At 40.6% G+C, this 26,108-nt stretch overlaps 1 protein-coding gene and 1 pseudogene across 3 annotated transcripts in view; both read right to left on the bottom strand.

Annotated features, from left to right (window-relative positions):
• Positions 1-26,108, bottom strand: part of STON2 (stonin 2) — a 173,890-nt gene that overhangs the window by 64,396 nt on the left and 83,386 nt on the right. The window lies entirely within an intron of this gene.
• Positions 2,825-3,515, bottom strand: LOC100581794 (annotated as a pseudogene).

Genomic DNA, 26,108 nt, shown 5'->3' with positions numbered 1-26,108 from the left:
CACCCCATGTTGGGGGAGAAGTACTTTATCCTAGGTATCCACCTCTCTATCCTGTTGTATCTCAGGGAGGCTCTATGGCCTAATAAAAACTTCTACACACTCTGACGTGGGATGCTCCTTAGCACTCCCCTGGTTATTCAACCACACCAAGCCTCAGCATACCACCACCCCCTCTCGGCACCGTGAGAAGAATTCAATGCAATAATGCAGTGGAGAACCTGGCATGTGAGAGGTGCTGGTCTGGCACCCTTTAAAAAGCCGTATCTGGATACTTGTGATGGTAAACAGTCCTGGTGGCCACTCACAAACCCTCCCTTTGTGTGTCAGGTACTGAGCTGGACACTGTAGAGACTGAGTTACAATCTTTGATAAATGAACTGTGTTAGGGCTTTGGGATTTAGAGATGGTGTCTTTTTTTTTTTCTTAAAATGTTATTTATGTTATAGTAGTGTTTTATAATAAAGTGTCTTAAAATTCTGATCTAATATTTTAAAAAAGAAGTGGGAAAAGCTGTCACACATATTTATTAAAAATGTATTTTTTACAACATTGCTCAATTGTTCAGCAAGGCACAGCTGAATCTTGCCAAAGCTCCAAGAGAGCCAGTGTCCACCCTCAAATTTCCCCTCACCCACACTGCACACTCCAACACTGTCAGTAGCACATGATTTAGCACTTAATTGGTGACTAATTATTGCAGGTGTGCTAGTTTTATTTTCCTAGCTTAGCTCCCTCAGGGCAAAAATTACCTCCTTTCACACCATCTATTAGCACCTACTCAAAAGTCCTGCATGCCCAAGGATTAGCTGGCCTTACAGACAGGACTATGCAATAGACTTCTTTCTACCTTTCTGGAGAACAAGCCATAACAAGCTGCTTAGTGATTAAGTTAGTGCAAGGAAGGAAGCAAAAGAAACTATGACTAAGAGCTGTGCTCACATTTGGGGTCTGCTAAATAATTTCCTATTGGTCCACTCTGAAATGGCACCACCAAAGCCATGGGGCAAAACATGGAGGTGGTACTCAGCGATCCAGTTATGGGTCAAAAGCACCTGAGAAACCGGTGTGTATGTGTGCAGGCTTGTGTGTGCATGTGCAGCGGCATGTGTACATACCTCAAGGCTAAAGCAATTCAAGCTTTTCTCTTCCTGAGATAAAAAACCAGCCTTTCTCAGTGACTGCTGGAATGTATTATTTCTTTATGACTGCCACAGACGCTTTGGGTACTTGCTGGAAGCAAGAAAGAGACTTTAGCCCCGTGTGTCTTTGGAAATGTGGATAGGAGAATTATGCGCCAGACACTGTGCTAATTTCTTTACATTTGCTCTTTTAATTATTCCACTCAGAGGTTCTAGGGGGTTGGACCAACCCCACTTCACTGGCTGGAAAACTGCCTAGAAAAGGCAGAGCCAGGACTGGATCTGATGTGTCAATGACTCCAGCATAGACTTCTGCATGACCACAATTCAATACTACTGGGAGGGAGGGGACAGAGCCACAAACTAGTATCAGGTAAAGTTGTTAGACCCTAGCCATTTTCCTCCTGTACCCTCATCCACTGCCCACCAATATAACGAATGAACTTTCACTGGAGACCCTCAAATCACTTCACAAAGAAGGCCTCTAGGCCTAAATCCAGCCACGGATAGAGGGGGTGTAAAAAGAGACCCATGTTGAAGCCGTTGGACTTGGGTTAAAAGCTGCATTGTCCCTCCTCTCCATGCAGAGCAGCTAATTGAGGTTACAGCCATAGAAACCAAACAAAAGGCTCTGAGGAGCCCACACATCCTAGCCTAACTGCTGCCAACCACTGTGGGAAGGGCCAGAGGAAGCCCTGATCGCCCTCATTCCTCAACAGTTTAATGAAGATTTGGTCTGTCATCTTCCCAGGGAAGACACTCCTGCGTGACTGTCTGACAGAAACCAATTTTTATTCTCAAACAAAACAGTAGATCCTCCTTTAAAGCCAGAAGTCGGCAATAAAATGGGTCATAAACATATTTATGGGGTTATAACCCCCTTAGAATAGGCACTTGGATTTCTCTCCCAGCCCCTGAGCCTGCCAAAACCAAATTCCTGGAGAAGCTCCTCAGCATCACGGCTGGGGAGTGATGGGAAGGTCTGCAGAGGCTGTGGGCCTCCCTGAGCTGCTGCCACAGATGGGCACTTTTCGGGCCAGACCTTCCATGGTCTCTGAAAGTTATGAGAATATTCACCCAACACCGTCTATTAGCAAATGAGGATATCCGGCTTGCTTTGTATGTTTGGGATGATTCTGAAAAAAGTCACATTCGCATTTTAAAATGTCTAAGATTTTATCACATAAATGACACACAAAAAAGCAAAATTTTATATGTATCATAAAGCAAGGATTACCTTTAAAACCGGCAAAGAAAAACCCAACCATTTTCTTTTTAGATTTATTTTACTTCTACTCTTTAAAAACCTCTCTTTTGGGGATAGAAATTCCTGGGAAGAAGGCATCATTACTCAGATATTAAAAATATCTTACTGTATGTTCCCCACATGGGCTTGAGTATACTAAACCTACCTCAGTGCCTTGAACTTACTGTCATCTACAACTTTTTGCCATTTCTGTAGAACTAAATTGACAAGCAGACTTTCTGGGACTGAGGATTTTAGCACTTTTCAAACAGGGAAGAAGCTGTCATATGAAAAAAATATTAGATTTGTTCTTTATGGATTCAAGACATGTCATAATAACTATAATAAAATAATAATAAATTATTGGAAGAGCTGACATCTATCCATTAAGCATATTTATTATATCAGTCATTATTTTAAGAGCTTTTTTTTCACATGAAAGTTTTTAGTTTATTAATCTTCCTGTGAAAAATCCACAATGGCCACAGATAACATCATTGCAACACCTTTACCCCTTCAGCTGTGATCTAATCTCCAGCTCACTGCTAGACACCTCATTTCTTTTTGGCGACACCAACATTGGCCTTTGCAGTCCCGACTTTCCTCATTCTGTTCTTGTGTTCCTCTCGTTGCTTTCTTGAGTTATTTTTCCTCTCATACAGACCATGTCTTGCAAGTCTATGTTTGGATTCATATTTCCTTGCATAATCCAAGAAATCATAAATCATGCCAAAGCCAGTTGTCTTGCCACCACCAAAATGAGTTCTGAATCCAAGTACAAAGATGACATCCAGTGTGGTCTTGTACATTTTGGCTAGTTTTTCCCCAATTTCTGTCTTAGGTATGGTACTGTTGCCTTCCCGGGGTGAAGGACATCAATGACCATTTGTTTCCTCTGAAGTCGTCGGTTGGTCATGAACTTTCGAGTTCAGATAGTTACCATGTCATTCATGATGGCGTTCTATCCTCAGACATCCAGGGAGGCTATTCTAAGCGCTTTAAATAGATTTTTCTCATTCAATCTTCTCAACAACCCTATGAAATCATTACTGTTATGGCTCTAATTCTGCGATGAAGAAAACAAAGCTCAGAAAAGTTAAGGGTTTTGTACTGACTCAAACGGCTAGTAAGCAGGGACGCCAGTATTCCAACCAGGCAGTTTGTTGCCACAGGACTAGCTGTTAACTGTAACACTGCATGAACATGGAATGAGCTTCCTCTCTAGAGAGCAAGTCGTTCGAGATGAGAGGCAGCCACTATGGTACAAGAACTTGAACTTCACTTGGCAAGTTACCCCATCATGTCCCTGGTGATGCCGAATTCATATTCCATTATATTAAGCTACTTGGTATCAACATGATTTTCTAGTTTTGAACAGGTTCTATAGTTTTTCATTTTTGTCAGGAAGTTAGTGTGCCATTTCAGAAGCAGAAAGGAGATCAGCTTGTCATGACAGGCAGCATTCAGATTTCTAATGGAAACATTTAGGTTTGTACACCTGTTCTGAAACCGCCTCCATTTCTTCTTAGAGGCAGGTGATTAAATACGTATCTTTACCAAGGTTTCTGCTCTAAAGCCAAGAGGCTCATCCCTGAGGCAGATGCTACACAGCACCTGCAGCTTGCACTACTTTTTTTTTCTTTTTTAGATGGAGTCTTGCATTGTCGCCCAAGCTGGAGTACAGTGGCGCAATCTTGGCTCACTGCAACCTCCGCTTCCCAGGTTCAAGCAATTCTCCTGCCTCAGCCTCCCAAGTAGCTGGGATTACAGGCATGTGCCACCACGCCCAGCTAATTTTTTATATTTTTAGTACAGACAGGGTTTCACTTTGTTGGCCAGGCTGGTATCAAACTCCTGACCTCGTGATCTACGTGCCTTGGCTTCCCAAAGTGCTGGGATTACAGGCAGCTTGCGCTACTCTTAAGCAAACCCAGTGAGAATGGATGTCAGGTTCAAGCACGGCAATAAGGCCAGAAGTGATTCTGATGCTGAAAGGCCAGGTAAGATTCCATTAAACCAGCCTTCTCTAAGTCACTGTGCCACCTCCAGGGCACTGGTAATTGGCCAGATCCAATACCCACCTCCTCTCTGCCAGAAGTGCTGAGTGCAAGAAGCATCTATAAAGAGGTAAAATATTAGATTTGTTGAAAGACTGCTCATTTTGTCTCCCTCGACTACTTTTTCCCTTCACTTCATTTACTTAAGTATTAAGACACAATTCAAGTTCCATCACATACAATGGAGCTTAAGAGGAAGTGGGTAATGTATTTGGTCATCATCCAGCCTTGAATCATTAAGAGAAAAACTTGACCAATCTTCTAGAACCTCTAAAACAGTAACAGCAACCCCCTTTTATTATTCTGAGGGCAAAGAACTAGAATTCTAGGCCTCAAGCAAGCTCTTCGTATCTTTCTCTCTTTCTACTTCCAGTTCCTCTTAGCCAACTGTCTCCAAAATGCCCTTTCTGGGCACCTAGAAAGAAAGAGGGACATGTCCTTTTGTAGGGCATGTAACACATTGGCTGTTGTTACTTCTCCAAGTGAAGCTCAGCAGAAAACTACTGGCAAGCCCAAGGCAGAAATAGGGCAGAAGGACGACTGGGAAAGAGCAAGACAGGGAAAGAGAAATGTCCTATCGTAGTCTGGTGTGCTATAACAGGGAGCTGACTGCTCTTTGGACCAATGACTTTTACCAATTTTATTTATTTATTTATTTAGAGACAAAGTCTCATTCTGTCACCCAGGATGGAATGCAGCGATGTGATCTCAGTTCACTGCAACCTGCATCTCCCAGGCTCAAGCAATCCTCCCAGCTCAGCCTCCCAAGTTGCTGAGGCTACAGCCACACACCACCACGCCTGGCTAATTTTTTTTTTGTATTTTTTTTTTTGTATGTGTATGTATGTATACACAGGGTTTTGCCATGTTGCTCAGGCTGATCTCAAACTTCTGGACTCAAGTGATCCACCTGCTTTGGCCTCCCAAACTGCTGGAATTACAGGTGTGAACCATTGCACCCGGCCTACCAATTTTAAATGTAAGAGTTGGCACTAAAAATGGTGACCCATTCTTTATATAAAGACTGGCCAGTGACAGTCTCAAAGACAATATTCAAGAACTAACACTGTGGTAATGGGAAGAAAATAAAAAAAGATGAGAAAGAACTAGAAGAAAGAAGAAAAGGTAGAGAGAAGAAGTCTCAATGTATCTTAATCATGACCCTCTCAAAAGTGACCAAGTATATCCTTCCCCACTCCAAACACTTCCTGTCATTTCCATCTAATGAAATGTGCAGGGATGGTCTGAAGAGATGCATTCAACAGGAAAGGAAGCTGCTGGGTAAGAATATCCAGGGTGTCACCTCTCAAGAGTTATTGTTTTTCTTTTGGTTCTAGGGACATAGCTGGACTGTCATATACCCTGCCGCAGGAAAAGTCACGCACCTACAAGGGAGACGGAGGAAAAAGCTGAAGGGAGAAACAAAGACATAAGTTGGAAGAAGACCTAGATTTCAGAGTATCGCAATGGGTTTCATAAGTTTCATAAATAATATTCTTGGATTTACTATGGAGACAGTCCTGCCAAAACCTACACTTGGACTTGAAACCTAATTGAAGAAAGTCATTCAGAAATACCAAAATGAGTAAAAGTATGACCAAAAAAAAAATTATTTTATTGAGGAGGAATTAATGGAGCATATTTAGGGGACAGAGAATTTAGGAATGGGAGAGAGAGAGAGACAGATATACACACAATATTAAGAGGAGGTATCTGAAAAGGTAACAAAAACAATTCCAGACTTTTTGGTTTTTGCAGAGCTCAGCAGGACAAAGATTATAAGTGTCTGGTAGGGGCTACTCAGGACTGAGTAGGGGTATGGCGGAAGGTCAAGGAATCAGAATTCCAAGGCTTTTCTTACAAGGACTAAAGAAAAAACTGCCCTTGAGGTTGAGGCTGAGTCAGAAGGCAAGTGAAGCCAGGGGATTCGTTTGAGGTGCAAATGAGATCCAAAGTTTGGCATGCCGTACAATAGCTGAGAACAGGTAATTCCAATTATACCTGCCATCTATGTAACAGTCATAATTTACAAGTTAACTTACCACTGCATACCTCATTTCATTCCTCAATAAACTCTGTGAAGCGGTTAGGTAGGGTGGGTATCCTTGTTACCACATTCCAGGAAGAAACTAAGGCTTAGTGGGGTTGAGTGATTTCCCAAGGTCTTATGGCTGCTAAGTGGGAGAGTGAGGGCTCCTAGTGAGCTCTTCTGACTTCTACTCCAGTGCTTACTCCACTATACCATAACTCAGGAGTACCAGAAATATCACTAAGGGGAAGGTGGATTTGGAAAATACTTAAGTGAAGGGCCAAAGTCAGCAATGTAAAGTACATGACCTGCATGGAGGGTGGTAGAAGTGGACCCTGCTGGTTTGTGGGAAAATGTGGAATGATGGCAGCTCAACAGGGCATGAAAGTCACCATGGGGAAAGGAGACTATGCCAGTCCTTCCAAGGTTGAGGGAATTAGGACCACAAGGAGAAGAAGGGAAGTTAGGTGACTTTAAGGAATTACAGGGAGCACAGTGTAGAGGTAGAAAAGGCAGGACTATGTCCTCACCATCAACAAGATTTGAAGGATACAAGATGGCTCAGGATGGAGTGAGTGAATGAATTAGTGGGTGAATGAATGAAAGCCAAAGACGCTGGGCAGAGAGGCTTTAGCTTCAGCTGAGTATCAGCAGGAGCAGGGATGAGGATGACCATGGGTAGAGAAGAGGGTGGGAGCTACAGCAGTGACAGGAAAGCAGGTAGCGGTTGGGGAAGTTGCAGAACTTTTCCAAGGTTCTTAGTCTTAGTCCCAAGGTTCTAACTGTAATAATAAATTCGAGGATGTGAAAATCGCTGTGAGCTTTAGACAATGTATACAAAAGTGTCTGGCAGTGCCTGGCAAATGATAGGTGCTCAACAACCTCTGATTAAAACAGAAGTCAAGTCGCATGGACCCTGGGAAATGTGCTCTTCACTATTGACCTTTGTGTTTCAATCAAATATTTACTGTATACTATTATGGGTAACATGTTGGAAGTGATCTAATAATGAATCAGACATTGATACTGCTTTTACCCTCTGGGCACATCTGATACAGATTACAGTGTAATGTGGTAGTAAATTCACCTGTTCAGCAGATAATTATTGAGCATCTACTATGTGCCAGGCACCGGTGATACGCCAATGGCAATAGAAAGTCCCTGTGCACATGGAGTTCATGTGGGCACAAAGGACAATCCAAATCAGACAAATCATTTCAAGTAGTGTTAAGTGCAATGGAGAAAGGCAAAGGACAGTAAAGAGGTAGAGAAGAAAGAGGGCACAGGAGACCCTATTTTACTCATGGGGTGGTTGGGGAAGGCCTGTATAAGGAGGTGACAATTGAGCAGAGACGTGAATGGAGTGAGGGAGTGAGCCATATGAAGATCTTGAAGAATGACCTTCCAGACAGAGGGAATAGCAAGAGAAAAAGCCTAAGACATCAGCAAGTATGAACATGAGAATGGAGGAAGTGGTGACTGACATAGCACAGCTGCTGAGATAGCAAGGAAGTCAGTCCTACCGTGGGGTGTCACTGTATGTATGGGGGTGTCACATTATGATATAATATGAAATATAAGTTAGGTACAGTAGCATGTGCCTGCAATCCAGCTACTAGGGAGACTGAGGTGAGAGGATCACTTGAACCTAGGAGTTCGAGAACAGTCTGGGCAACATGGTAGGACTCCACCATAAATAAAAAAAAGAAAACAAGATTTAAAAAAAGATAAAAAGAAAAAGAAAAATATGTTTGGTTTCTACTCCAGGTTCCTAAGACAGAACTCCTAAAACTCTTGTAGATGGAGGTGATAGGTTCTAATACTTGGTTGTTGACCCCGATTCTTGACACAGACATCTTAAGTCCCTTGGAATTTCTTGGGTGAAAGGAGCATCTTTTGTCCTAATGAGGCAACTCTTGGTGGACTTCTGAACGTCAGGATAGGAGCTGGTTGCCAGGGGAACCAACCATGTGATTAAAGGATTGGAACTTGCAGCCTCCTCCCCAACCTAGGAAGGGGAGAGGAGCTGAAGGTTGTGTTGATCACCAATCAATGGCCAATGATGTAATCAATCATGCCTATGTAATAAAGCCTCCACAGAAAACCAAAAGGACAGGGCTCAGGGAGCTTCCAGGTAGGTGGACACATGTGAGTGTCAGAGAGGGTGTGGAAGCTCTGGGCCCCTTTCCACATGTCTTGCTCTGTGTGTCTCTTCTGTCTGGCTGTTATCCTTTAAATGAGAAACCAGTAAATATAAGTACAGTGTTTCTCTGAGTTCTGTGAACCACTCTAGCAAATTAAACTTAAGGAGGGAGTCATGAGAATCCCAGATTTATATCTGGTCGATCAGAAGTATAGATGACAACCTACTACAAGCAACTGGTATCTTAAGTGGGGGATAGTCTGTGGACTGAGTCCTCAGCCTGTAGGGTCTGATACTATGTCCAGGTAGATAGTGTCAGAATTGAGTTAAATTATAGAACATTTCATTGGTGTCTGCTGGAGAACTGACTGTTAGTGGGAAGCAATCCTCACATATTTCGGTGACCAGAGGTGAAACATTCTGTATTGAGAGTAAGAGTGAGAGAAACACTTTGGTCTTTTCCAACCTTAATGGGAGGCATAATAAGGAATCAAGGAAAACTTCCTGGAGGTGCTGGCAATTGAGCTGAACCTGGACAGAAAAGCAGCATTTGGTGCCACAGCAAAAGAACGCTGTAAACCAAGGCCCAAAGGAGGAAATCAAAGAGTGTGTGTAGGGGGCAAAGAAGAGTTTGGTTTGGATGAAGAGGACATTTGATAGAGGGAAGTGGTGGCCAATTAGGCAAGAAAGGTGGAGAGAAGCAAGAAAGGGCAGGAGGAAAGAAAAGGCAGGAGAAAAGAAAGGGCAGAAGGAAAGAAAGGGCAGAAGGAAAGGAAACCTTAATTTTTGAAAATGCATTATCTACTAGGCACCTAGGTAGGTTCTTTGTCTTATTTCATTTAATAAGCATAGCTACCCTAAAACATCCCCATTGTAATAGACGGCAAACTGAGGCTAGGAAAGGTTAAACTCCAGAGTGAGTTGTGGATGTCAGGCCAAAGAAGTCAGGGTTTAGGCAGGGGAAATCATGGAAGGTTTGTAAATGCAGGAGGGACATAGGCAGAGCTGTGCTGCTCTGGGATTAAGCTGGCACACAAGGTGGATGGCAGTTCAGGGGCAGGCAACCAGCAAAGACAGTGCAGATCTCCAACCATCACTGTGGGGAAGAACCATCTTGTTTCTTTCACATTCCCAAGGCCCTGAGTAGTAGGTCGATAACAGGTAGCCAGCACTTGATTTTCAGACTACCCGATTTGAAGTTCAGAGCCAAGAACGGCATAGCCCTGTTCAATCTAATCTTCCTTTTCTTGTGACAGGGATGTCATGTATGACCCAAAGAAGCTGGGCTAAAGTTTTAGCTTTTTCAGACTGTAAGGTAAAGTATCAAGAAGGAGTGGCTTATTTGCTCCCCGAACACTAAAAAGTTGCATTTGATTTTTTAAAAAATAAAACAAAGCATTATGCTATAACAATATGATGGAATACTACCCATCAACAGAAAATAATTGATTTTTTTTTTTTTGAGACAGAGTCTCGCCCTGTCGCCCAGGCTGGAGTGCAGTGGTGCAATCTCGGCTCACTGCAAGCTCCGCCTCCCGGGTTCACGCCATTCTCCTGCCTCAGCCTGTCCGAGTAGCTGGGACTACAGGCGCCCGCCACCACGCCCGGCTAATATTTTTTGTATTTTTAGTAGAGACGGGGTTTCACCGTGGTCTCGATCTCCTGACCTCGTGATCCGCTCGCCTCAGCCTCCCAAAGTGCTGGGATTACAAGCGTGAGCCACCGCGCCCGGCAAAATAATTGATTATTGCTACACATAACAATATAGATGACTCTCAAAATAAGCTGAGTAAGGCCGGGCGTGGTGGCTCACGCCTGTAATCCCAGCACTTTGGGAGGCCGAGGCGGGTAGATCACGAGGTCAGGAGATCAAGACCATCCTGGCTAACATGGTGAAACCCCATCTCAAGATAAATAAATAAATAAATAAATAAATAAGCTGAATAAAAGAAGCCAGGCAAATTAGAGAACCTACTCTATGAGTCCATGTATACAAAATTCTTGAAAATGCAAACTAATTTGTAGCGACAGAAAGCAGAGCAGTGGGTGCTTAGGGGTGGGGTGGGGAATAGAGAAAGAGGAAGTGATTATAAATGCACAGGAGGAACTCTTGGGGTTAGTGGATACGTTCATTATCTTGATTATGGTGATGACTTCACAGGTGGGCACATGTGTCAAAACTCATCAAACTCCACTCTTGAAAGCTGGAGAAAAACACAATGGCTCTATAGATCTTAAACAGGGCCCTTAAAATCAGGGGAGATAAGCACTACGGATTTCCATAGCTTTTGGGACACAGATGTCTTGTGAATATTTGTGTTCTTTCAGGGCACAGAGCTGGACCACATTTTCCAGCCCTGCTGGCAGTAAGCTGTGGCCAGGCCCTGAGTTCTGGCCAACAGGATGCGCACTTCCACAGCCCACCCACCACCTAGATGACTCTGAGGACACAGAGTAACCTGGGTTCCTGAACTCTGGAGCACTGCACATGGACACCAACTTGCACTAACGGTGGCTTGAATGAAAAATGAACTAGGCTGAGTCACTGAAATCTTGGGTTTTTACAGCAGTTAGCCTCCTGGACAAGGACATTATATAAATTATCTAAATACTATTAATATATGTCAATATATAATATACAGAATATTATATAACATATAATCACTAGTGGAATATGTTATATAATACATGTTAATATATTAATAATTGGTATATTAATATTCTTAATACCAATATTAATACCAGTAGAACAGTATGCAAATCATTGAAACTTCATAAGTCCTAGTGCCCTCCTCTGTAAAAAGGAAGGAAATTTTTCTGCTTACCTCACAGGCTGTAATAAAGGATGAATAAAATCATGTATGTGACGGCTTTTTGAAAACAGACGTACTTTTCACATACAAGATAATGATCATAACTACTATTACAAACGTCTGTATCTGATTTTCTTAGGCCAAGTTCACAGTTTCACTTCCAGTGAGCACCAGGTGACTTTTGTTCCAAGTCAGAAAGACCTCACTCTTAGCTCCAGCAACTCCCTTCTATTTGATATGGCCTGAAAAGCATTCACCAGGACGGTGCTTGTTGATACAAGAAGGGAGAGGGTTGGGTGGATATGTTTAATTGTAAACTCACAGATAAGGGATACATTTTGCAAAATAAAAATAAGATCAGCTATGCTTCTTGCTTTATATTTCCTCATTTTATAAGTTTTTTTTTTTTTTTTTTTTTTTTTTTTTTTTCAAAAGTCTGGCCCCGAATCCTATTTCTGGGAGGTCACAAGGGAAGCAAGCCAAGACTGATGTATTACTAACCTAAATCATCACTGCTGGAAAAAGGGCCTCAAAGTGCATTTGAACACTAGCAATTGAGAAGACACAATGGGAGCAAATGGGCGTGTATGGGGCACATACCCACTCACCCACAGAGCTCCAATTAACTCCTGGGATTCCTTTCAGACTCTATTCTAGATAGTGCTAGTCTACCTACTGTAACAAAAGTTCTGCCAATACTATATTTTAAACAGGTGAAGTAAGAAAGCTTTCAATGAATGTCACTGTTTCCTTTTGGAATCCATAACCCTAATCTAAATTATGCCACAGTAACAGATAATCTCAGAATCTTCATGTCGTAAAATTACAAAGATTTATTTTTCCCATTTATACCCATCAAGGGTCAGCTGCAGCTCTGTTCCTCATCTTCATTCCAGGGCTCAGGCTGAAAGAACAGATCCTGTCTACAGCATCTGACTCATCCCTGGTATTCACAGGCACTGATTTAGGAGTTCAGATGCTGGCTCACATAATACATATTTAAGCATTTAAAAGTATAAACCACGCTAGACTGTTAAAGTATGTGTTATACTCCTTGACCAATATTATGTTCATAACAACCCAGAAAGTCAAAATTGACTTTTTTTTTTTTTTTCGAGACAGAGTTTCACTCTTGCTGCCCAGGCTGCAGTGCAATGGCACGATCTCGGCTCACTGCAACCTCCGCCTCCCAGGTTCAAGTGATTCTCCTGCCTTAGCCTCCTGAGTAGCTGGGATTGCAGGCACCCACAACCACGCCCAGCTAATTTTTGTATTTTTAGTAGAGATGGGGTTTCGCCACGTTGGCCAGGCTGGTCTTGAGCTCCTGACTTCAGGTGATCTGCCCATCTCAGCTTCTCAAAGTGCCAGGATTACAGGAGTGAGCCACCGCGCCCAGCCCATGATGGACTTTTGATTTCTCGGAATTCTTGGAGCTCCACACAGAAATGTCACAGTGCAGGGCAAGGTAGCCCCTGGCCTGAGGCCTGCTCCCTTCCCTTTCCCTGTTCCCCACACTGCTCCAGCCTGCACTGTGAAGGCCCTGTGTGCTGTGTGGGGCCCTTCTGATCCACACATCTGAGCTCTATTCCCGGTCCCCATAAGTCTAGGGGTACACAAGAGCAACATGGTCCACACTTAGATGCACAGATCTTGGAAGAGGCCACAGAGGAGAGTCAGGGGCTGTCTAGGTAGAGGATCCTGGAGTCCCGGGTACATGAATCACGGTCTAGAAGCGGGGGCATGGGGACAAGTGAAGCCAGAGAGCACCAGAACAGAGTCCAAGCCAGGGTCTGAGGGGGCAACCTGTGAGGCAGTAATGGGTGGTTTTGACAGAGGAAAAAGAGTGGTGGTGGAAGCACAGAGAAATCTGCACTGCAAATGTCACTTCCACCTGCTTTCCACTGGCCCCAACACAAGTCAAGCAGCAATGCCTATGTCAGTGAGGCAGGAGAGCCATCCTGCTGTAAGTGGAGACTACATCCCTGGGAGGGTAGGGCATGCTTCGTCCAGGAATATCATCTTCTTTCCTTAGATACCAGTACAGAGGGTTTAGGAGAAAACACATATATTGAAAAGAAAAGTTAACAGCTCACAACTGGTAGCTTTCTAAATGTGGTGAAATGACACAGTGCCTTGCAAATAGCAGACACTGAGGGAAAGGGGGAGAACTGGATTGAAATATGCCAAAGTAGAAAATGCCCCCCAATCCCAGCATCCTCTCTGGGAAAAGGACAATAATTTGGCAAAAGAGAAAACAGTAAGTCTCCTGGGATACATTCTGGCTCAAACTAATAATGTGTTGCTTGCGGCAACCAATTTGTACAAACAAATCAGTCCTGGGGAGGGGGAGAGGGGAGGCAACTCATACAAGTAAACCTGGCAGCGTCTCCCTTCTCCCTTCTCCCACCCTACCCTCCCTCCCACCTCTTCTCAAGAAAGCTTTTCTTCCTGATTCCAATTCTGCAGCAAAATGCCATAGACATAAGCATTTCACAAAGCATATCGGGTGAGCCCACCCTTCAGTCAATGAGAACTGAAAGAATAAAAGAAACCGCCTTTACGAAAACTAGCCAAGGACATCAAATGAAACTTTTTCTAGTTAGATGTAGCTGTTTTTCTACAACTTTAAAAAATTTTCTTCCCATTCACTAAGTCTTAGTTTTAAAATATAAGGCATTCTGAAAAGTACATTACATTGTCATACTCATAAGAGCTACTCCTTATCATATTCCAGGCATTTTATGTACCTGGTCTCACTTAAACTTCAGGACAAACCTGCAGCTCAGTATTGTCATCATTATTATTATTATTTCCATTCTACAGTTGAGGAAACTAAAGGTCAGTGAGGTTACATGATTTGCCCAATATCACAGAGCAGGGAAGTGTTAGAGCTGGTGTTTAACCCTGGTCTGTCAAACTCTGAACACTATGGCTTTCCATTATACTATACCTATGTCCTGTAAAGAATACGGAACTAGCATTATGCTGGTGAGAAATTAGCCACTAGCTCATGGCTCTTTCATACAGAAAAGACAGAAATATTTGAAAGACTAGCCCTCCCCAAAGCAAACAAGCCAGCCCCTAGCCCCTGAGCAAACAGGCCAGCCCCTAAACACATCTATCATAAAAGAAACTTAAAAACAGTCCCAGTAAGATATTTAATTTTATTTCAAAATAGAAATATTTTCATTCTAATTGTTTCTGATTTTTAGAGTAATGTATACTTACTATAAATAACTCAAATTATATAGAAATAAATGCAGTAAGGAATAAAAGTCCTATGTCCTCTAGATAACCACTATTAGCAGTTTGGGATATATCCTATCAAACTTTTTCCTAGATATTTAGAAATATACATACACACACACACTAATATAGCAAAATTAAATAGAGGCCAATATAGCAAAACGATTACACATTCTATTCTGTAACCTACCTTTTCAATTAACAACGTAATTGGGATAATTTCCATGACTGCATAGTATTCCACTGTATGTATGTATCATATGTTATTTGGTATTTGGTTAGGTATCTGGGCTTGGCTTTTGCTAATATAAACACTGCAGTACTGTACGCACAGCCACATGTCTAATTATTTCCTTGGGATAACCTAATAGTTAAAAGAGTATGACATTTAAACTGACACTGACTGCAAGAATGCCCTCCAGAAAGATCTTCCCACAATTCTCGCATGCATCCCAATTCTCCACTCTCAACACTAGATATTTTCAGGCATTTTAACTTTACCATGTCAATAGACATTATCGTTTAATCCACACAACAGATTATTGGGATTAAATGATGTTTTTCATACCATTTCTTTGCAGTTTTTCTTTTATGAACTAATGTAGTATTGACTTTTGAATTGGCATGTAAGCCAATGAGAGCAGTGGGATAAACTAACCCCTTGGTGAACCACCAAGTCATTCTGTAGGTAAGCAGGTGAAAAGGCTGATTGAGAGACTTATTAAGCATAAACAACTCTTTCCTCCTTATTACATCTGTGAGAAGTAAACTATAAACGTTGGATCCAAAATCCAGCTCCTATAGCTTGTGGCAATGCATATAATGGCTCCAGAAATACTATATAGGTTGGGCTTACAGTGTCAAACTGGTTATCTTGGGCAGGGTTGGGAGGAAACCTAAATTGCAGTTACATAGTATTATGGGCTGAATTGTGTCCCACACAATACATGTTAAATTCCTGATTCTGGTACCTCAGAATTGTGACTGTATCATGCAGAGGTATTTAAGATGAAATGAAGTCATTGCGGTGGGCCCTAATCCAATATGTTGTCTTTACAAGAAGAGGACGTTAGGATACAGGCACCACAAAGGGGAGACCACGTGAAGATACAGGGAGAAAACTGGCCATCTCCCAGCCAAGGAGCGGCCTCAGAAGAAACCAACCCTACTGACACCTTGGGCTTGGACTTCCGGGCACAGAAGTGTAAGAAAATAAATTTCTGTAATTCTAGCACTCTGGGAGCCTGAGGTAGAAGGATGGCTGGGGCCCAGGAGTTCGAGACCAGCCTGGGTAACACGGTGAAACCTTGTCTCTACAAAAAGCAAAAATCAGCCGAGCATGGTGGCACATTCCTATAGTCCCAGCTATGTGGGAGGCTGAAATGGGAGGATGGTTTGAGCCCAGGAGGCAGAGGTTGCAGTGAACCAAGATCGTGCTGCTGCACTCTAGCCTGGGCAACAGAGCCAGACTTTGTCTCAAAAAAAAAAAAAAAAAATTCTGTTGTTTAAGCCACTTAGTCTGTGGTACTTTTTTATAGCAGCCTTAGGAGACTAATACATATAGGACTCCACATAAGCCTAAGGAAAAGTCAACTATCAATTTCACAGAAGAAAAGACCAATGAGCATCCTTGGTACTGCCACTGGAAGGGCTGACATCTTGTTGACAGCCCTGTTTGCAACACTTGTCTGAGTTTCCAGATGCATCACAAAGTGGTGATGTGATTTGTTCTTCAGTCTCATGGCAGATACTGCTCAACAGCAGTAAATTCTATCAAAGAAAGCTGCTCTTTTCCAGTAGCTCAGTCTCCTGAACTTTTTATGATGTTTTGTCCCTTTGACCCAATGTAAAGTTGTGAAGTCATTCTCTCCTTTGAAGCAAATAAGAAACATTAACTCTCATTTTTTGGGAAAACTAATCTTAGTATCACATCAAAAAGGAGTTTTCCAGGACCTGAGTAATTTGAGAATAGAAGGAAGAGGTGCCCCTGAGGTAGTGAGGTGGGTGCAAATGGATCTCTAATGTAAAGATGAACGTCAGCACAACTTCAATGAGAAGATGGACTACAGGTCACTATAAAAGAGATCTCAAGGAATTACAAAGACCCAGGCCTTTCCCCAAAGGACTTTGGGACCAGAGAAAAAGATGTATGATCTAAAACACGTTAGCTTGGACATTAGGACACAGGCACCACAAGGAAGTCAAGAGACTTTCTATAGCCACATCTCATTACAGTGTCAAATTTGTTGTTAAGAAAAAAAAGGAAGTGGATTGAAACTGCACTTCAGACCAAATGAACCTAACATATATTTATCGAACATTTATCTAACAGCTGCAGCATACAAATTATTCTCATCAGCACATGTAACATTCTCCAGGATAGACCCTATATTAGACCACAAAACAAGTCTTAACACATTTTTAAAAAGTAAAATAATATCAAGTATCTTCTCAGACTACAGTGGAAAGAAACTAGAAATAAACAATTAGAGAAACATTGGAAACAAAGCAAATACATGGAAATTAGACATGTTCCTAAACAACCATGGGGTCAATAAGAAATTTAAGAAGGAAATGAAAACATTTGTTGAAACAAATTGAAAAGGAAACATAATACACTAAAACCTATGGGCTAAAAGCAGTGCTAAGAGGGAAACAATAAACATATACATCAAAAAATTAGAAGATTTCAAATAAATAATTAACAATGCATCTCAAGGAACTAGAAAAACAAGGACAAACCAAACTCAAAATTGGGTGAAGGAAAGAAATAAGAAAAGATCAGAGCATAGCTAAACAAAATAGAACCAAAAAACAAAACAAAACAAAAAACCGAAGAATCAACAAAACAAAACTGGCTTTTTGAAAAGATAAAGAAAATTGATAAACCTTTAGCTAGGCTAACCAAGGGAAAGGAGAGAAGTTCCCAATAAACAAAATCTGAAACAAAAAAAGGATACCTTAAGACCAATAACACACAAATAAAAAAGATCATCAGAGATTATTATGAACATCTATATGTGGACAAATCAGAAAACCTAGAGGAAATATATAAATTCCTGGACACACATAAAACCCACCAATAGTGAACAAGGAAGAAATAGAAAATCTGAATAGACCAATAACAAGTAATGAAATTGAATCAGCAACAAGTCTCTTAACAAAGAAAAGCCCAGGGCCAGATGGCTTTACACTGAATTTTACCAAACTTATAAAGAAGAATTAACATCAATTCTTCTCAAACTATTCCAAAAAATTGAAGACTACAGAATTCTTCCTAACTCATTTTATAAGACCAGCATTACCCTGATACCAAACTGGACAAGAAGACAGTAAACAAAACTACAGGCCAGTATCCCTGATGAACATAGATGCAAAGATCCTCAACAAAAAACTAGCAAACTGAATCCAAAAACACTAAAAATGTGAGACCCTCCATCTCTATAAAATATAAAAACATCCTGGGCATGGTGACACATGCTTGTAGTTCCAGCCACTTTGGAGGCTGAGGCAGAAGGATTGCTTGAGCCCAGGAGTTTGAAACTGTAGTAAGCTACGATCATGCCATTGCAACAACAGAGTGGAACCCTGTCCCTTACAAAAAAAAAAAAGATAAAGTAGGAGTAATCCCAGGGATTCAAGGACAGTTCAACATGTGCAAATCAAGAAATATGATACATCACATCCACAGAATGAAGAAAAAAAAACATAAAATCATCTCAATAGGCAAAGAAAGAGCATTTGGTAAAATTCAACATTCCTTTATGATAAAAACTGTCAACAAATAAGGCGTAGTAAGAATAGCTCTCAACATAATAAAGGCCATATGTGACAAACCCACAGCTAAGAATGAAGAAAAGCAGAAAGCCTTTCCTCTAAGAACTGGAACAAGACAAAGATGCCCACTTTCACCACTCCTATTCATCATAGTACTGGAAGTCCTAGCCAGAGCAATCAGGCAAGAGAAAGACATAAAAAGCATTCAAATTTGAAAGGAGAAAGTAAAATTGTTCCTCTTTACAGATGATATGATCTTATATAGAAAAACCTAAAAACTCCACTGAAAAACTCTGAGAACTAATAAATTCGGTAAATTGGAAGGATACAAAATTAACACACAAAAATCAGTAGCATTTCTACACACCAATAATTAACTAGCTGAGAAAGAAATAAAGCAAGCAATCCTATTTACAATAACTACAAAAATAATCCCGGGAATAAATGTAACCAAAGAGGTGAAAGACTTCTACAAGGAAAACTACAAACCATTGATTAAAGAAATTGAAGAGGACACCAAAAAAATGGAAAGACATCTCATGCGTGTAGATCAGAATAATTAATATTGTTAAAATGACCATACTACCAAAAGCAATCTATAGAGTCAATATAATTCCTATCGAAATGCCAATGACATTCTTCTCAAAAATAGAAAAAACAATCCTAAAATTCGTATGAATCCACAAAGGAGCTGGAATATCCAAAGTGATACTGAGCAAGAAGAACCATCTGAAGGTATCATACTACCTTAACTTCAAAATGTTCTTCAAAGTTATAGTAACTAAACAGCATGGTAATGGTATAAAAACAGACCCATAAGGCCAATGGAAAGAGCCAAGAAATAAATCCATATATTTACAGTCAGCTGATTTTCAACAAAAGTGTTAAGAACATATATTGGGGAAAGGATACCTTCTTCAATAAATTGTGCTGTGAAAAGTGGATATCTACATGCAGAAGAATGAAACTAGACCTCTATCTCTATCCATATACAAAAATCAACTCAATTGAATTAAAGACTTAAACCTAACACCTGAAACTACAAAATGACTAGAAAAAAGTAGCAGAAACCCTCCAGGGCATTGGTCTAGGCAAAGATTTTATGGCTAAGACCTCAAAAGCATAGGCAACAAAAACAAAAATAGACAAATGGGACTATGTCAAACTAAAAAGCTTGTGCACCGTAAAGGAAATAATAATAGTGCAAATACTCAACCTGTTGAATGAGAAAAAACATTTTCAAACTATTCATCTGAAAAAGGACTAATATTCAGCATATATAAGGAAATCAAACAACTTATATGCAGAAAACCAAATTTCCCATTAAAAAGTGGGCAAAGGATCAAACAGACACTTGTCAAAAGAAGATACACAAATGGCCAACAGGCATATGAAAAAAATGCTAAATATCACAAATCATCAGGGAAATGCAAATCAAAGCCACAATGAGACATCTTACCCCCATCAGTATGATATTATCAGGAAGACAAAAGACAACAAATGTTGGCCAGCATAGTGAGAAAGGGGCAATACTGCTGGTAGGAATGTACATTAGTACAGCCATTACAGAAAACAGTATGGAGATTTCTCAAAAAACTAAAAATAAAACTACTATATGATCCAGCAATACCATTACCGGGTATTTATCCAAAGGAAAGGGTATCTGTATATCAAAGGTGTATCAGCACCCCCATGTTTATTGTATCACTATTTACAATAGACAAGATATGGAATCAACCTAAGTGTCCATCAATGGATGAACAGATGAAGGAAATGTGGCATACATACACAATGGAATATTATTCAGCCAAAAAAAGAATGAAATCCTGTCATTTGCAGCAACATGGATGGAACTGGAGGTCATTATGTTAAGTGAAGTAAGATAGGCACGGAAAGACAAACGGGCAAGTTCTCATTCATTTGTGGGAGCTGAAAAAGTTGATCTCATGAAGGTAGTGAGTAGAAGCATAGTTATCAGAGACTTGAAAGGGTATGCAGAGAGGTTGGTTAATGGGTACAAACATACAGTTAGAAGGAACAAGTTCTGTTTGGTAGGATGACTATAGTTAACAATACCACACTATATATTTGAAAATAGCTAGAGAGAATATGTGAAATGTTCCCAACACAAAGAAATGATAAACGTTTGAGGTGACGGATACCCTAAATACCCTAACTTGATTATTATATACTCTATGCATGTATTAAAATACCACATATACCCCATAAATATGTACAAATATTATGCATCAATTTAAAAAATGTAAGAGAAAAAATGTTTTATAGGCTCTGAGGGCCTCCATCTCCATTGGCTCCACTGCTTTTAACTTTCTGCATGACTGAATCGAAACCTTAAGAAAGGCAGTCCATTGTTTAATTCAGAGGAAGAAAAAAAAAAAACTTTCAGAGAGGAATGAAATGAAAAATAATCAGTTGTGCCCAGCCAATCTCTTAGGTTTTTAAACAATTCACAGAATGGGTGGGAGGCAAGGAATTACAAGGCCTGGCTCTGCTCCTAATACTTCTAGGCCTTGGCTTTCTTACCCGTAAAATGTGGAAATTCGACTAAATAATCTCTTAAGTTTCTTCTAACTTTAAAGGTCTGAGATGCTTAAACAAACCAAAACTCATTATGATTCTAAAACCAAATAAGAAGACTTATTTCCAGAGGCTTTGGGGTTAAGAAAGTAATAATAAACACTCGCGGGGGTACTCTGTACCAGCCACCATGGCTTGAGCACTTGATGTCCATTGATACTTTGTTGAGTGCATGTTAACATTTTATCTTTAAAAAGCATAGCTCATAAATCTTTTTGAAGCCCTGACTTTGCACAAGAGATTCAGTGAGCAATTTCTAATGTCATTTAAATCAGTGGTGTTAAATTACTCATCTGGGAAACTACTTAAAGCTGGAGACACCATCTTTCATAGGTGAATTTGATGATTATTTGAAATGCTATCTACATTTAAAATATTCAGTAAAACAGTTCAGAATTATGACCGGAGGAACTACTTTCCATTTTTCTCAATTCTCTTTCTAGACTCAAGTGCTTGAGACTAAGGTATTTTGAGGTAAGCTCTTCTTTTTTTTTTTTTTTTTTTTTTTCTGGTGGGAGGCAAGGGATAATGCTGATTCAATGTGGCAAAAATGGGAAATGCAGCTTTACAAAATTCACTGGACACCTCCTAATTCCAAGCATTATGCTGAAAACCAGAATCTGAGGACAATCCAGAAATGAAAACGTCACTATTGCCCTGGAGGACTGAAGAGTTTGGTAGGGAGATAACATCCATGCCAAGAGCTCTCCTATAATAAGAGGTGACAGGAACTGTGACATGGAGCAAAACTCATGAGAGAATCTGCTTGGGATAGCTTACTTTGAATTTTTTCTTTAGGACCATACTTGGCACAAAGTAAGAACTGTGTGAGAGAAAACATTATTTTAATTTGATCTTATATCATCAGTAGGACTTTGTCATGTGGACAAAAATGGAGTAATTAAGGTGAAAGCAGCAGTAGAGGCACAAAGGTACAAAATTTTGGAGCATAATGGGGGAAGTTTGATAGAGATTCTGTCCATTCAAAATGCGAAATCCCTTCTAAATCTGTTCAGTTTTTTTCTAACCTAGTCCAGTTCCCCAGTCCAGACCACCATCTATCTTGCCTGGATATTGCCCTGACCTCTAGCCGGTATGAGGTTCTAGCCTAGTGGCTGGCACATAGTAGTTCCTCATTTGTTGAATAAATGAATCAGCTGGCATTAGGCATTAGATCCACAGAGTCTGTGCTTCATTGTATAAGCATCAGAGGAGTATAATCAAAGCAGGGATTCTTAGCTGTTTTGTGCTATCGACCGTTTGTCAGTCTCCTAAAGCCTAGGATGCCTTCTCAAGACAATGTGTTAAATACATGAACAAATACATAAGACTTAAAAAGAAAGTATATATTAAAATACTTATCTAATATTAAAAACCAACTTCATGAGTTTCTGATATAGCAATACCAGCATTTCTTTATTAACACATTAATACTATCATAATTAATGGTAGTATTACCATTATAATAACCATAATAATGCTATCATTATTATGGTTAATACTACTACTAATACAACCATTAATAGAGCCAAGAACTACCATGATTTCCAAGTAGCAATGATAAAAGATAAAGGATATCTTAAGATATCTGTCACAACTATAATGTGCTATGGAAACATCTATGCTTTCTGTTGGTGACTAAGTGGAAGGTACTGCTAATATTACTGTGGTTTGTTGCCTACATCCATAATTGAGGGACATGCTTATCTCGTTAACCTCCTTAGGGGCTGGAGACAATAAAGATGTAAATCATCCAAGTTGATGGACCCTCTGGATTCTAAGTGGTTCCATATCTAGTTTGAATCACCTGACTGGAACTGAAAAAAAACAGCATCTTATACTCTCCCCTATAGGACTGGGCACAGAGGAGTGACTCTTCCCGAGGGCCCAGCCACAGGAGGGACAGAGCTGCATAATGTTGACAAGCCTGGAGGTCAGTCTTAATTTTAGCACTTAACTAATGTGTGACTGTGGGCATTGGTGTCCTCATCTGTTAAAGAAGGATCATAACACTAAAAAGAACATCACAGAAGATATCAATAAAAAGCATTACAGTTGTCACCTCCTCTTCAGTATTACCACATTAGCAATTCTGAAAGGGACTTGTAAAAATCTCTGGTTGGAGACCACATTAAAAGCTTCCAAAATATCTCGTTTACACCACCCTTTTGGAACACAGCATCTTAAACTCTGTTGCTCTTTCTTAGATTTTGCTCCACACAGATGGTTCAGTAACCACAAGAATATATTTCAATATCATGGAAAAGCTTTCCCTAAGTCACCATATTTGCAGTCTCTGAGGTGAATAAATAAGGAAGAAAAATATGGCTATTTTGGTCAAAGAATGTATAGGACAATAATATTCTGAAATATGTAAACTTAGCATTCTTCCACTGCACCTCCACACATCTACATGTATTAATTCAAAAAAAATTTAAAAGATGACAGTAAAATTCAAATAAGAACAGGAAAAAAAATGGAGACTATTGGATAATAGTCTAACATTTGAAAACATGGGGAAAAGTTTTATTTCCACACTAGTCAGATCCATGTGTTCTCTTGTAATTCTTACCAATCATGAAAATACATTTCAGTGAGCAAATACACTTAAGCCTAGGTAATTGGAGAAAAGGTTTGGAAATGAAGGTCTTCTAGCTCTATATCTGAAAATTTAATTTAGGACATTAACAAGATGACAGAATGGGAGGTCCCAGCTTCACTACCCCCGACAAAGAGTTCAACTAGCAACTATCCACAGACAGGAACACCTACGTGAAACCCCGCAAATTGGAACAAATCTCAGTCACCTACATGGTCCACAGGATGAAATGAAAACCTCATGGAAAGGGTAAGAGAAATAGACTCACTTTAATCACTTCACTCCTCCCCCTCCCCCACAAGTTGGCACAGGGCCAACAGAGAGGATTTCCCCTTGGGACCACATTTTCTACAGAGGAAAAAGAAAATCAGAGGCAGACACCCAGCTTCCTTAGGATTCTCAAACACTTCCCAGGAAGCCCACGGTCATTTCACACCTCCACCAAGACCTGTATCCAGAAGGAAACCATACATCTAAAACACCTGGGGTCAGGTAGCAACAAAGCAAGAAGGCAGAGCCCACAGCAATCAGGATGTAGACCTTGTTGGTAGCTCTGTGTACTTGCCAGTGGTGGTGCCCTATCAGAGTTACTAACTAACAGCATAGCCCACTGACAAAGCTGATCTGCCATACCTAGGAATTTAAACAGTTCTCAGCCCAGCCTCAGGGCCCACCCCAAGGCCCCACATGGCAAGGACGCAAACCTCAACTATGTATTTACACTGAGAAAAGCAGAGGATAACAAAGCAGCTTGTCCTAGCTTTCCTGATCAGAAACTCCACCTGACCTCTGGGCTTCTGCAACCCTGTCTAGCTGCTAAACTCAAAAGAGTAGTATCACCTGGCCTGGCCAGGGAATGCACCCTGTGGCCTGGCCCAATCTGAGGTGACTACAAGGTCCATCCAGCAGCTCAGCCTGACTGCAGGGGTCAGCCAGTGGTCTCACCAGATACCGGAGCCCAGCCAGCTGCCCCATCCAAATGCAAGGCAAAGGCAGCAGCCCGGCCATCTAGAGAATCTGAAAGCAAGTTCTGTCTTCCCAGGGTCCTTACCAGCTGTCCTATCAGAATCACTAAACAGTGAAGGCCTACCTCTGCAAAAGAACACCTGTAACAGCCAGAAATGATGGCTTCATCCTCAAATATGCAGACATCAATGCAAGAACACAAGGATTACAAAGACTTAGGAAATCATGACACCGCCAAAAGAAACTAACAAAGCTCCAATGATGGGCCCAAAAGAAAGGGGGATCTATGAAATGACAGACAAAAAATTCAGAATAATTCTCTCAAAAAAGTTCAGTAAATGACAAGAATATATGGATAAATATGAAATAAAATTTGGAAAATACATGAATGAGAATTTTGACAAAAAAAATAGAAACAACAACAAAAAATATAAATCCTAGAGATAAAGAACACAATTACTGAAGTGAAAAATGCAACAGACGCTGGGCATGGTGGCTCACGCCTGTAATCCCAGCACTTTGGGAGGCCGAGGCGGGTGGATCACGAGGTCAGGAGTTCAAGACCAGCCTGGCCAACATGGTGAAGCCCTGTCTGTACTAAAAATACAAAAATTAGCTGGGCATGGTGGCTCATTCCTGTAATCGCAGCTACTGGGGAGGCTGAAGCAGGAGAATTGCTTGAACTGGGACCTGGGAGGCAGAGGTTGCAGTGAACAGAGATCATGCCACTGCACTCCAGCCTAGGCTACAGAGTGAGACTCCGTCTCAGAAAAAAAAAAAAATGCAATAGAACACTTCAACAGCAGGCTTGACTAAACAGAAGAAAGAATGAGTGAGCTCAAAGACAGAACATTTGAAATTATCCATTCAGAAGAGAAAAAAAAAAGAATGCAAAAGACTGAAGAAAGCCTACAAGACTTATGGATAAGCCACCATCAACAGACCTAACCTTCACACAACAGAAATTCAAGGAGAAGAGAAAGGGAGCCAGAAAGCATATTTTAAAAAATAATAGTTGAAAATTTCTCTAACCTGAGGAAAGATGACAACATCCAGGTACAGGAAGTGCAGAAGTCTCCAATAAAATTCAACCCAAAGAGGCATTCACAAAGACACATAATCAAATTATCAAAAATCAAAGACAAATAAAAAATTATGAGAGCACCAAGAGATAAGAAATACATCACATACAAAGGGGTCCCAATACAACTATAATCAATTTCTCCACAGAAACTCTGTAGGCCTGAAGAGAATGGAATGATATATTCAAAGTGCTGAAGGAAAAAAGAAACCTGCCAACCAAGAATACTTTGATCAACAAAGCTGTCTCTGAAATGAGGGAAAAATAAAAAATTTTCCAAACAAAAGCCAAGGGAGTTCATTGCCAGTATGCCTGCCTTATAGGTACTGATAAGTGAAGTTTTTAAAAGCTGAAGCAAAAACCTGCTATTAAATAATAAATAATGTAAAAATGATGAAAGCACAAAACCCAATG

Source organism: Nomascus leucogenys, chromosome 22a (assembly GCF_006542625.1).
Source record: "Nomascus leucogenys isolate Asia chromosome 22a, Asia_NLE_v1, whole genome shotgun sequence".
NCBI lineage: Eukaryota > Metazoa > Chordata > Mammalia > Primates > Hylobatidae > Nomascus > Nomascus leucogenys.
This window is presented reverse-complemented; position numbering and strand designations above follow the sequence as displayed.